Source organism: Lithobates pipiens, unplaced genomic scaffold (genome assembly GCF_037356315.1).
Source record: "Lithobates pipiens isolate NorthernLeopardFrog02 unplaced genomic scaffold, aLitPip1_a1.2 Scaffold_23, whole genome shotgun sequence".
Lineage (NCBI taxonomy): Eukaryota > Metazoa > Chordata > Amphibia > Anura > Ranidae > Lithobates > Lithobates pipiens.
The window spans coordinates 58,282,706-58,295,512 of record NW_027507785.1 but is presented as its reverse complement, the minus strand read 5'-3'; the positions used below and the strand labels follow the sequence as shown (position 1 = coordinate 58,295,512).

General features: G+C 48.4%; 1 long non-coding RNA gene across 1 annotated transcript in view; it reads left to right on the top strand.

The window, feature by feature from the left end:
• The window catches only part of LOC143927562 (uncharacterized), a 51,820-nt gene that overhangs the window by 3,250 nt on the left and 35,763 nt on the right, over nt 1-12,807 (top strand). The gene's annotated exons all lie outside the window — the stretch shown is intronic.

Genomic DNA, 12,807 nt, shown 5'->3' with positions numbered 1-12,807 from the left:
CCTCCAGTCTCCACAATCTATCCATATCCACGCCCAGCATCATCCATCCCTCCAGTCTCCACAATCTATCCATATCCACGCCCAGCATCATCCATCCCTCCAGTCTCCACAATGTATCCATATCCACGCCCAGCATTATCCATCCATCCCTCCAGTCTCCACAATGTATCCACATCTACACCCAGCATCATCCATCCCTCCAGTCTCCACAATGTATCCATATCCACGCTCAGCATCATCCATCCATCCCTCCAGTCTCCACAATGTATCCACATCCATGCCCAGCATCATCCATCTAGTCTCCACAATCTATCCATATCCACGCCCAGCATCATCCATCACTCCAGTCTCCACAATCTATCCATATCCACGCCCAGCATCATCCATCCGTCCAGTCTCCACAATCTATCCATATCCACGCCTAGCATCATCCATCCCTCCAGTCTCCACAATGTATCCATATCCACGCTCAGCATCATCCATCCCTCCAGTCTCCACAATGTATCCACATCAATGCCCAGCATCATCCATCCATCCAGTCTCCACAATCTATCCATATCCACGCCCAGCATCATCCATCCCTCCAGTCTCCACAATGTATCCACATCCATGCCCAGCATCATCCATCCATCCAGTCTCCACAATCTATCCATATCCACGCCCAGCATCATCCACCCCTCCAGTCTCAACAATGTATCCATATCCACGCTCAGCATCATCCATCCATCCCTCCAGTCTCCACAATGTATCCACATCCATGCCCAGCATCATCCATCCAGTCTCCACAATCTATCCATATCCACGACCAGCATCATCCATCCCTCCAGTCTCCACAATCTATCCATATCCACGCCCAGCATCATCCATCCCTCCAGTCTCCACAATCTATCCATATCCATGCCTAGCATCATCAATCCCTCCAGTCTCCACAATGCATCCATATCCACGCTCAGCATCATCTATCCATCCCTCCAGTCTCCACAATGTATCCACATCAATGCCCAGCATCATCCATCCCTCCAGTCTCCACAATGTATCCATATCCACGCCCAGCATCATCCATCCATCCATGCATTTCTCCATCCATTCCTCCAGTCTCCACAATGTGGGCGGATCTGGTGGGATGGCCAGTGGGCAGGCCCTGGGGAATGTTGGTGATCAGGCCCCAGGCCTGAAGCTTTATAATGCCGCATTCACACGACTGGACTTTCCAGCAGACTAGGTCCGACGGGATCAGTCTGTCGGACAATCCGATCGTGTGTGGGCTAGTCCGACCGTTTTTTATTAAAAAAAATCTGATAGAAATAGAACATGTTTCAAGTCCGACGGACTAAAAATCGTGAAAACCGTTCGTCTATGTGCTAGTCCGACGGACCAAATATGACGCAAGGGCAGCTATTGGCTACTGGCTATTGAACTTCCTTGTTTAGTCCTATTTATGTCATCACGTTCAAAACAAACGGACTTTCGAATAGACTTAGTCTGTTCATTCAGAAAGTCCGTCGGACCTCTGCCGAAAGTCCGTCGGGAAGACCGTTGGACCTAGTCCGTCAAAGTCCGGTCGTGTGTACACGGCATAAGGGGTCCCAAAATTTCTGATGGCTGCCCTGTTCACTATATAAGCTCAGTTTACTGGTAAAACTAAGTGTGAAATGCAAGACTGTGGTGGGTGTTAAAAGTAGAGGTCGACCGATATGGGTTTTTCTCTGGCCGATGCCGATATTTAGAAATCATGGCGGCCGATAGCCGATATATGATGCCGATTTTTTTGGGCCGATATGTTAGGCCGATTTTTTTATTTATTTATTTATTTTTTTCCTTTTTTATTATTATTTTTTTTTTAATCCCCCTTGATCTAACACACCTTTCCCACTGGGGCGTTTTTCAGGCGCTTTTGGGCTAAAAATAGCGCCTGTAAAGTGCCTGCAAAATGGCTCCCCTGCAGTCTGTGTGAAAGACAGAGCGCTTTCACACTGAGGTGATGCGCTGGCAGGATCTTAAAAAAAAAGTCCTGCAAGCAGCACGTTTGGAGTGGTGTATACCGTTCCTCCACCACTCCTGCCCATTGATATGAATGGGCACCACTGCCGAAGCGCATGCAATGTGATTTGGCAGCAGTGCTTCATGGGCGCATTTAACCTCTTCCTTGGCCGCTAGCTGGGTTATATGTGCCCCACTAGCAGCCAAATAGCACCGCTAAAATGATGGTAAAGAGCCGCTAAAACTTGCGTTTTACCATCAACGTCTGCCCGCTCCAGTGTGAAAGCAGTCTTCATAAGTGATACAGAAAATTTCTTACATTTAAACATTTATTAAACAAAACAAACCTCCAATCAGTTTACTTGTATGTATGATTTAGATAAAAAAAAAAAAAAAAACCTATATATTAAATAAAAACAGGTAGTCAAAACTTTTGGACGAAAAAAAAAAAAAGGGCTAACTTCACTGTTTTTATTTTATTTTTATTTTTTAAATAGTGTATTTTTTTCCCAAAAAAATGCATTTGAAAGACCTCTGTGCAAATGCCGTGTGACATAAAATATTGCAACAACCGCTATTTTATTCCCTAGGATCTCTGCTAAAAAAATATATATAATTTTTGGGGGGGTCTAAGTGATTTTCTGGCAGAAAATACAGGATTTTTACTTGTAAGCAACAAGTGTCAGAAAAGATTTAGTCTTTAAATGGTTAAACTGAGAACTTCTACACACTGAGATGATTTCATTCATTCAAGTGTAAACATTGTATCTTTCTGTTCTTTTCTTGGCAGCCCAGAGAGGAGGAAGACGTTTCTATGGCAACTTACACTGACTTCTATTACAGAAGTCATTTCAAAGTCCCGCTGTAGTTCTAAATCGGCTTTTTATCAGCACAATCGGCCGATGCCGATTATTTAAAAAACTGCAAATATCGGCCAATATATGGGTCGACCTCTAGTTAAAAGATGTCCACTTGGCGACTTCAGACTGTAGGCTTACTGTGGACGAGTGCAGGTGAACCAAGATGGCTGCAATAGAACGTCACTAAGGTTGCATTTTCTGATGGGTAGCGGCTTTCTGATAGAATACCGGCACTATAGAGCTTCTTGATTCCGGTCATTGAACCTGCTGCTGGCTGCCTTCACTATAGAGCTTCATGATTCAGGTCATTGAACTTTCAGCTGTTATTCATCAATACATGGCTCTGATTATTATAAACAGATAACACTAATAAGGCCACAAAAAGCTTTTTTTAACCCATGTTTATAAAACACGCTACTTATAGCACAGGGTGATCCGATCTCAGGATTGAGGCAATAGTGAAGAAAACTGGGCGATCGGCTTTGTTTTGGTGTCGCTCTGTTTGCTTTTGCCAAAATATATATAGACGGAAAACACAATCAGACTTTAATTTCCAATGCTGCCAATTGAGTCAACAGTAAACATTTATGCAAATATCAGACGGAAGCAAAGCCAGAACGGCTCACGATGCGCCGCGGAGAGGAATAATCACCCAGCGTTGATGTTTATGGGTGCAGCAAGTCTATAATTAAGTCTTCATTATGTTGGGGTGCAAGCATATTGCTGGACATGGTGAATAATGCAATTCCACGACATTGGTCAATATATGTTGCATTTTTCTCTTCTGTTTTTATCATTTTGTTTTTGTTACTTTTTTATTTAATATCATTATTATTATTTTTTTTTTTTTATGTACCCCACAATGAAGATAATACCATTGGACTAGTTTCTGCAGAAGTACATTTAAGGCCCAATAAAAATTGTACTTTGAATTGACAATATGAAAGTAAATAACTGGATGGCTCTAAGGGCTTGTTTACACTTGCTTCGACTTGCCTTGCTTTTTTTTGTGTGTGTTTTTGATGCTTATTTAATGCTTTTTTGAAGCTTTAATTAAAGAGGGAGTCCACCTACAAAACAATTATTAAAAGCCAGCAGCTATAAATACTACAGCTCCTGACTTTTAATAAATGGACACTCACCTGTCCCAGGGTCCAGCGATGTCGGCAGCCGAGACCGATCGATCGCGTGGCTCTCAGCTGCTGCCGCCGCCATTCTCGGTGAGGGAATCAGGAAGTGAAACGTTGCGGCTTCGCTTCCCGGTTCCCTACTGCGCATGCGCGAGTCGCGTAGCACATTGGGAATGGTCCACGCTGTCTCTGGGACCCGTGTGTGTCCCAGCAGACAGTGCGGCGGGACAGGAAACAGCATAGACTCCCGTGGGAGTCTATGCCCGGAAGTGGGTGCAAATACCTGTCTTAGACAGGTATCTGGGCACCTGGGGGGGGGGATAGTCCTCACTCAAGGTCTCTTTAGAAAAGCCTTGTTCTCAGCCACGTGGGACAGGGGAGTTGTCCTAATTGTGCTGCTCCCCAATTATGCTGTGTGCCTACCTTGAACGTTGTTCGTTGGTGGAGTGAGGTGAGCTGCATCCTTCCAGCAGTGCTGAACGCAGTTGGCGTGCGTTCCAGCACTACGGCGCATGTCCGTAAGTTCGGACGCATCACTTCCGGGCATAGAGTTTCCGGATTGAGACCTCGCTGGTACAGTGTTGTCTGGACGCACCGGCGTGCGTTCCAGCATCACGGCGCAAGACCGGAAGTCCGCCGGAGGGGCCGTACGTCATTTCCGGGCGACGGACCTCCTAAAGATGGCGCCAATCAGCGGTTTATTTAAACAGCAGAGGGTGCAGTGGAAAGCACCCAGGCTACATTCTGGTGAAGCGCTTTGTGCATTGCAGCATCTCCAAGGCAAACAAGGGGAACACTCAAGACTACACCTGATCCAGCGATCCTGCAGGGCAGCTAAATCGCCATGGAAGTGAAAGGTCCGTCTGAGCAGACAGCCATTGAGGTCGCCACAGGGGGTGAGTGATCCAGCTGTGTTTTAGGGGCAGGGTACTCTGAGGCAGACCCCCCCTTGGCCCTTTTAGGACATGAGTAGCTAATTGCCTATTTTTTTACTATTTCCAGGGACTGAAGGCTCTGCCCAAGGGTCAGCCTGTAGGTCTAAAGGAAAGGCTACTTCAAAGTCCAGGCGTTGTGGTTATTGTAATTCTAAATTAGCACAAGACCACAGCAAGCCTTTCTGCGATAGATGTATCTTTAAGCTTGCAGGCAAGGAGACCACCCAGGTTATGAAAAAATGTAGGGCTTTACAGTCAGAGATGTTAGCCACCCTTCAATCTTTCCAAACTACTCTAGTGAAGAGTCAGGAATAGGGTCCTTCTGGGAGAGAGACTCCTCATTCACAAGAGAATTTTTCCACATCTTATACGGAAAGTTCCCAGGGCCAGGTCTCCCTGTTGTCTGAGGTGGAGGAAGGTCAGGTCCCAGATTTTAGTACTGGGGAGGAAGATTCAGACCAGGATAGCCAGGGGGAGGCTAAGCCTGGGGGACTTCTGTTCTCGACTGAGGACATGGAAGGCCTATTAAAGGCCATTTACACCTCAGAAGATATCCAGGTCCCCTCTGCTCAGGTTTCAGCACAGGACAGGGTGTATAAGGGCCTAGGAAGATTGCAGGCCAGAACCTTTGCCATCCACCAGTCTCTGAAGGATATAGTCCTCAGAGAATGGAAGGAACCTGAACGCAAGCTCCTCAAACTGAAAGCTTGGAAGAGAAGGTGTCCCTTTAAGGATGAGGAGGAGGAAAAGTTTTTTAAAACTCCTCGTTTGGATGCAGCCCTAGCACAGGTGTCTAAGAGGTCTGATTTATCCTTCAAAGATTCTGGAAACATCCAGGATCAGATGGATAGAAAGTGAGACATTACTCAAAAGGGCCTGGGAGGCGAATGCGGCGGCGATGGCGCCGGCCCTAGCTTCCGCCTGTGTAGCCAGAAATGCAGACACCTGGCTTGACAGATTGATGGATCACGTCTCCCGGGGTAAGGAGACTAAAGAAATTGTAGACTCGCTGGAGGTAATCAGTCGAGCGGTAGCATATGTGGCAGATGCAGCGGTGGAGACTGTTAGGACCAGAGCTAAGGCAGCAGCACTTTTAAACTCCGCCAGGAGGGCCCTATGGGTAAAGACCTGGGATGGAGATTTCACTTCCAAGTCTCGCTTATGCGGCATTCCCTTTGAGGGTTCCCTGCTGTTTGGGTCAGGCCTAGATCAGGTTTTGTCCCGGTCTACTGAAAAGGGAAAGAAGTTCCCTGTGAGGCCCAAGAGGGAAAGGGGTAAGAGATTTTTTCGAGGCCCCCACTCAAAGACTCACCATAAAGGGAAAGTTGAACAGAGGAAGAAGTGGAACCTTGGAAAAGGAAAAGAAAAGAGTGCAATTCTTTTCTCCAGTTCCGGAGCCTCTCAGAAAGAAGGCAAATGACGCCACCGTAAAGGTAGGCGCAAGACTCAGCGACTTTCTTCCCCAGTGGGAAAGGATTACGCAGAGTCCATATATTTTAAATCTCTTAGAAGAGGGGTACAGACTGGAATTTCAAAGTCTTCCCCCACAGATATTTCTGATTACCTTTCCTCCCAGGGACCCAGCCAAGGCAGAGGGGTTACTGAGAAATTTAAAGGAGCTGGCAGAGCAAGGGGTTATTGCTCCAGTACCAGCCAGTCAGTTAGCCCAGGGTTTTTACTCACACGTATTTGTATTTCCAAAACCCTCAGGCAAATTTCGGTTAATAATAAATTTGAGAGGACTCAACCGTTACTTACTTCACAAGAGGTTCAGGATGGAGAGTATTTACTCAGTAAGAAAACATCTTCAGGCAGGAGTTTTTATGGTCACTCTGGACCTGAAAAACGCATATCTACACGTACCCATTGCTCCCGAACACCAGAAGTACCTACGCTTCGCAGTTTGCATACAGCAGAAGGTACAACACTGGCAGTTCAGAGCTCTTCCCTTTGGGCTGGCGGCAAGCCCAAGGGTATTCACAAAGGTGATGGCCGAAGTCGTAGCATACCTACACCTGCAGGGGATAGGGTTAATACCCTACCTGGACGACTTGCTGATCTACAGTGTGGATCAGAGGCAAGCAGTGATAGACAGAGACATAGTGTTAGAGACTCTGGAGACCTTGGGCTGGATGGTCAGTCGGGAGAAGTCCTCACTGACACCATCTCAGTCCAAACTATACCTAGGCTACCTGTTAAACTCACAGGCACAGAGGGTATTCTTACCAACAGAGAAGGTAGTGAAGGTCCAGAATGCGGTTGTCACCCTTCTCGAAAGAGGAGAAGCCTCTCTGAGATATATAATGAGACTGCTGGGTCTCATGACGGCCTGCATACCGGCAGTAACCTGGGCACAACTCCATTCTCAGCAGCTTCAGGCCTTCCTACTTGCCTCATGGGGAGGAAAAAGAGAAACATTGGAGAGGAGAGTGTCCCTCACAGAGGAGGTCTCTCTCTCTCTGCAGTGGTGGCTCGACCCACACAATTTGTTGAAAGGTCGCCCCTGATCCCAGGTAAACCCGTTGGTCTTGACCACGGACACCAGCGCTTAGGGTTGGGGGGCTCATCTGGGAGACCGATATACCCAAGGGTCCTGGAACCGCAGCCAGGCCAGGGAATCTTCCAATTTCAGGGAGCTCCTGGCAGTAGGCAAAGCCCTAGAGTATTTCCAACAGCAGCTGCAGGACAGAGAGGTTCAGATCCTCTCAGACAACCGGGTCACGGTTGCATACCTAAACCACCAAGGGGGGACAAGGTCTGGCAAACTGAGGGAGTTAGCACAGCAAATCCTTGGGGAAGCAGAAAGGAGGGTCCTTTCACTGTCAGCGATTCATATAAAAGGCTCACTCAATCTGCAGGCAGATTTCCTAAGCAGACAGCCCATCCTTCAAGGGGAGTGGGGATTGAGCAAAGAAATCATCTTCCTGGTGTGCAGACATTTTGGCAAGCCAGAAATAGATTTGTTCGCTTCCCGGAGGAATGCGAAGGTCCTCAGGTTTTTCTCCCTTTACAAGGATCAAGAAGCAGAAGGGATAGACGCTCTTGTACAGGTGTGGGATTTCAGGCTGGCTTATGCCTTTCCCCCACTGGTACTCCTTCCCAGAGTTCTACAGAAGTTAACCTACTCAAGGACAGACCTGGTGCTGATAGCACCCTGGTGGCCCAAGAGGGTTTGGTTTCCCACCATTCAGAGTCTCTCGGTAGCTGTCCCGCTGCATCTGCCTGTGCAACGAGACCTGCTCAGTCAGGGTCCAGTCTTTCACCCCGACCCGGGACGTCTCTCTCTGACAGCATGGCTATTGAGAGGGAAATACTCCGTGACAGGGGCTGTTCGGAGAGAGTGATAGATGCTCTTCTCCTCAGTAGGAAAGGCGTCACCAGAAAAATTTATGCAAAAGTCTGGAAAGTTTTCTCCCATTGGCTGCAGTCTAAGGAGGGGGCTCTCCAGATGATACCTACCATCCTAGACTTTCTTCAAGAGGGGGTGGACCAGGGTTTGGCAGTCAGCACCCTCAAGTGGCAGCCCTGTCCGTGTTTTTTGACAGGAGGCTAGGACAAGAACCACTGATAAAAAGATTTTTGTTGGCCAGGGAAAGTGTAGTTTCAGTCAGGTCGGTCAGTTGCCCTCCATGGGACCTGTCCCTGGTATTAGATGCCCTAACAAAGGGGCCTTTTGAGCCGGTGGCTCAAATTTCTGTTAGACTTTTATCATTTAAGTTGGCCTTCCTTCTGGCTTTACTACGGCCAGAAGGGTGGGTGATATACAGGCCCTTTCGATTAAAGAGCCGTTTTTGCGTATCCTAGAGGATAGGGTAATCCTCACTCAGGATCCTCTTTATTTGCCAAAGGTGGCTTCGCTATTTCACAGAACACAGGAGATTATTCTCCCGTCTTTTTGCCAGAATCCCAAGAATAAGGAAGAGGAAAGATTCCATTTCTTAGATGTCAGGCGCTGTCTCCTAGTCTATTTGGAAAGAGTGAAAGACTTTAGGAGATCCAGTCACTTATTGATCACCTTCTCAGGGAAGAGAAAGGGTCTACAAGCTTCTAAGGCAACGATAGCTAGATGGGTCAGACAAACCATATCTATTGCTTATAGGCAGGCAGGTAAACCAGTGCCAACCCGCCTTAAGGCGCATTCAACCAGATCCCTGGTGACCTCCTGGGCAGAAAGGGCAGGCGCCTCAATCGACTAGATCTGCAGAGCAGCAACATGGACGAGCCATAGAACATTTCTGAGGCACTACAGAGTGGAGCTGTTGTCCCCTAAGGATTTGGCATTTGGCAGGAAGGTCCTACAAGCGGTTGTCCCGCCCTAAAGGTAGGCCTGAACTTCTTGCTTATCGTCTCAGGTGTGCCGTCCTGGAAGATGACTGGAGAAAATGACCAGTTACACTTACCGGTAACGGCTTTTCTAGGAAATCTTCCAGGACGGCAGGCCTACTTCCCTACCCTTGTTTTATTGGTGTGGTATATTGATTCCTCACAGAATGTTCCCTCTGACACTGGTGTGGGATTTTCTTTACCATAACTGAGGGTCTGAGGGAGGGGTGGGAACTTTTAAACTTGTTGTTGATTGTGTTTCCTGTCAGGTGGACCAGTCATCTCTCAGGTGTGCCGTCCTGGAAGATTTCCTAGAAAAGCCATTACCGGTAAGTGTAACTGGTCATTTTTTTTTTTGGACCCTGGTCCTGATTGGCGCTCATCCCGATTTAAAATCCAGGGATTTTGCTTTTGTCCTGGGAAATGAAGACACTAAAGAGACAATTCTCTTGTACACTGAAGCCGATTGGTTGCATGGATCGGTGGCCCCTCCCCTCTCCACTGAACACTCACAGGGAATGTAACTCGGGAACTCATGTAACTTCCGCCAACCCTCTGCCCCGTGTCCATAAAGAGGGGACACCAGATGTAAGGAGGGGCTCCGCTGGGGGACACCAGATGCAAGGAGGGACTCCGCTGGGGGGCACCTGATGTAAGAAGGGGCTCTGCTGGGGGGGGCACCTGATGTAAGGAGGGGCTCCGCTGGGGGGGGGGCACCTGATGTAAGGAGGGGCTCCGCTGGGGGGGGCACCTGATGGCATCTGGTGGCAGGTGACACACTCGGGGGTCTCACACTGCATTATGGTGAGTTGAATGATTTAATTTTATATTACAATGTAATAATATAAATATTGCGCTTCAATCATCCTGACACCACAACAACCATGGTGCCAGGATGATTGAAGTGCTAACACCAGGTGTTTGGAGTATCTTTATCTGATAATTGTTAAACTTTCTGGAAAACACATTTCTATTGTGGTGTAGGATCTGGGCCTGCTGTCCCTCCTCATCACACACATCTCTCTCACCACACCCCCTTTGAGCCACGCCTCCTTTAAGCCATGCCCAATATTGCGCTTAAATCAGGCCCGTTTTTCATAGAGTGCCACATTTTTCGTTCCACCCCGCGCTATGCCATGACTACTAACAAACGACCCGCCCTCTAATAAGACTCCACCTACAGACAAAAAAAAAGTGTCCCTATAAATTTGTTTACAATATTGGCAAGTATGTTGGCTAGGTAGGTGCTAGAGTAGGGTTTTTTTTATTTATTTTTTGGTAAGTACATTTAGGCAGGTGTTTTGTTTTGAGTTTGTGTGAGCTGAGAGTGGCTGGAGTAGCAGCTATGACTCCCACTACCATCACCTCACTGTTACCTCCCTCTTTCTTCTATCTAGATCAGGGGTGTCCAAACTTTTTTTTAAAGAGGGCCAGATTTGATGAAGTGAACATGCGTGAGGGCCGACCATTTTGCCTGACATTCTTTGAACCATTAAAATTCGCTCTCAGTGTGTTCATGCGCGCATTAATACACCACCCAACAAGAATTCTCTTGCCTTTGTGGCTGTGTGTGCTGAAGGGATGAGCTCGGGCGTGTTATTTGGATATTCCGTATTTTTCGGTGTATAACACGCACCTTCACTTTAAGAGGGAAGTCTCAGGGAAAAAAACTTAAATTTTAACCACTTGCTTACTGGGCACTTAAACCCCCCTCAGTCCCAGACCAATTTTCAGCTTTCAGCGCTGATGCACTTTGAATGACAATTGCGCGGGCATACAACACTGTACCCAAATGAAATTTTTATCATTTTTTTCCCACAAATAGAGCTTTCTTTTGGTGGTATTTAGTTACAGCTCGGAGTTTTATTTTTTGCTAAACAAACAAAAAAAGATGCAAAAAAAAAAAAAAAAAAAAATCATGTTTTAATAGTTTGTTATAAAATTTTGCAAACGGGTAATTTTTCTCCTTCATTGAAGTGCGCTGATTAGGCGGCACTGATGGGCTGCATTGGTGGGCACTGATGGGCTGCATTGGTGGGCACTGATGGGCTGCATTGGTGGGCACTGATGGGCTGCATTGGTGGGCACTGATAGGCTGCACTGGTGGGCACTGATAGGCATAGTTAAGGCGGCACTAATAGGCACAGATAAGGCGGCACTGATGGGCAAAGATGGGCACAGATAAGATGGCACGGATGGGTGGCACGGATAAGTGGCACGGATGGGTGGCACGGATGGGCACTGATAGGTACCACAGATAGATGGGACTGATGGGCACTGATAGGTGGCTCTGATAGGTGGCACTGCTGGGCACTGATGGGCGGCACTGCTGGGCACTGATGGGCGGCACTGGGGTGCAGCACCTTTGAGGCAGATTTTGGGTGGCACTGTGGGTGGCACTGTGGGTGGCACTGTGGGCACTGCTGGGTGGCACTGTGGGCACTGCTGGGTGGCACTGTGGGCACTATGGGCACTGCTGGGTGGCACTGACAGGGGGGCACTTACTTTATTTCAGGATGGCACTGCGGGTGGCAGGTGGGCACTGGCAGGGGGCAGGTGTCCGCTTGAATTGTTGGCCGTGATCGGGACTGATGTCCCGAACACGGCCGCCGGCGATCGGCTTTTTTTTTTTCTCCTCGCTCTGTCAGCGCGAGGAGGAATACTAGCCGATTACCGGCTCCGTTTTATCACATGATCAGCTGTCATTGGCTGACAGCTGATCACGTGATAAGGGGTCGGGATCGACCCCTTACACGGATCGGTGATCAGGCGAGTCTCACGGACTCGCCGATCACAGAGCGCGCCGCGCGCGCCCCTCAGGGGGCGCGCAGGCCGCTCGTAACCGGGACGACGTCAATAGACGTAGTCCCAGCAATCTAGGTCCGCGCTAATGCCGTCATTCGCCAATAGCGCGGTACCCAAGTGGTTAAATAAAGAACTGTGAAGGAAAATAAGGATCAGTGCCCATGAATGCAGCCTAATCGGTGCCCATCTGCAGCCTCACAAGTACCATGAATGCAGCCCCCCCCCCCCCCCCCCCATTGCCATCAGTGCAGCCTGATCCATGTCCATTTGCAGCCTCGGAGGGGACAGGGAAGGGCAGGGCAAGCGCCAACACATTACATAAAGGAAAATCTGTTTTTAGCGGCCACAAAAGGTATAGATGTCCAAATTACCAGGCGGGCCGTTCGAAACTGGAATGCGGGCTGTACTTTGGACATGCCTGATCTAGAGGATTCCAAAAGAAGAGGAGTGGAAGAGGGATGAAGTTGTTTGGGGTGTCTCAGGGAGGCCTGACCAATCCCCAACTAGGATTGGCAGGGGGCAGGCCTCCTTGCTATTGGCTCCTGCTGCTCTCAATCAAATTCAATGGTGTAGGAGCCGGGGGGCGGGGCCAAGTCCTGCTGTCTGTGTCAATGGACGCAGCAGCAGGACACGGGAGCGTGACTGCACGGGTGTTCAGAAGGAGATCGCTTCTCCGCCGGGGATTTTGAGAAGAGGAGGAGCCAGGAGCGCCACTGAGGGACCCCAGAGAGGAAGATTGGGGCCACCCTGTGCAAAACCAACTGCAAAGAGGAG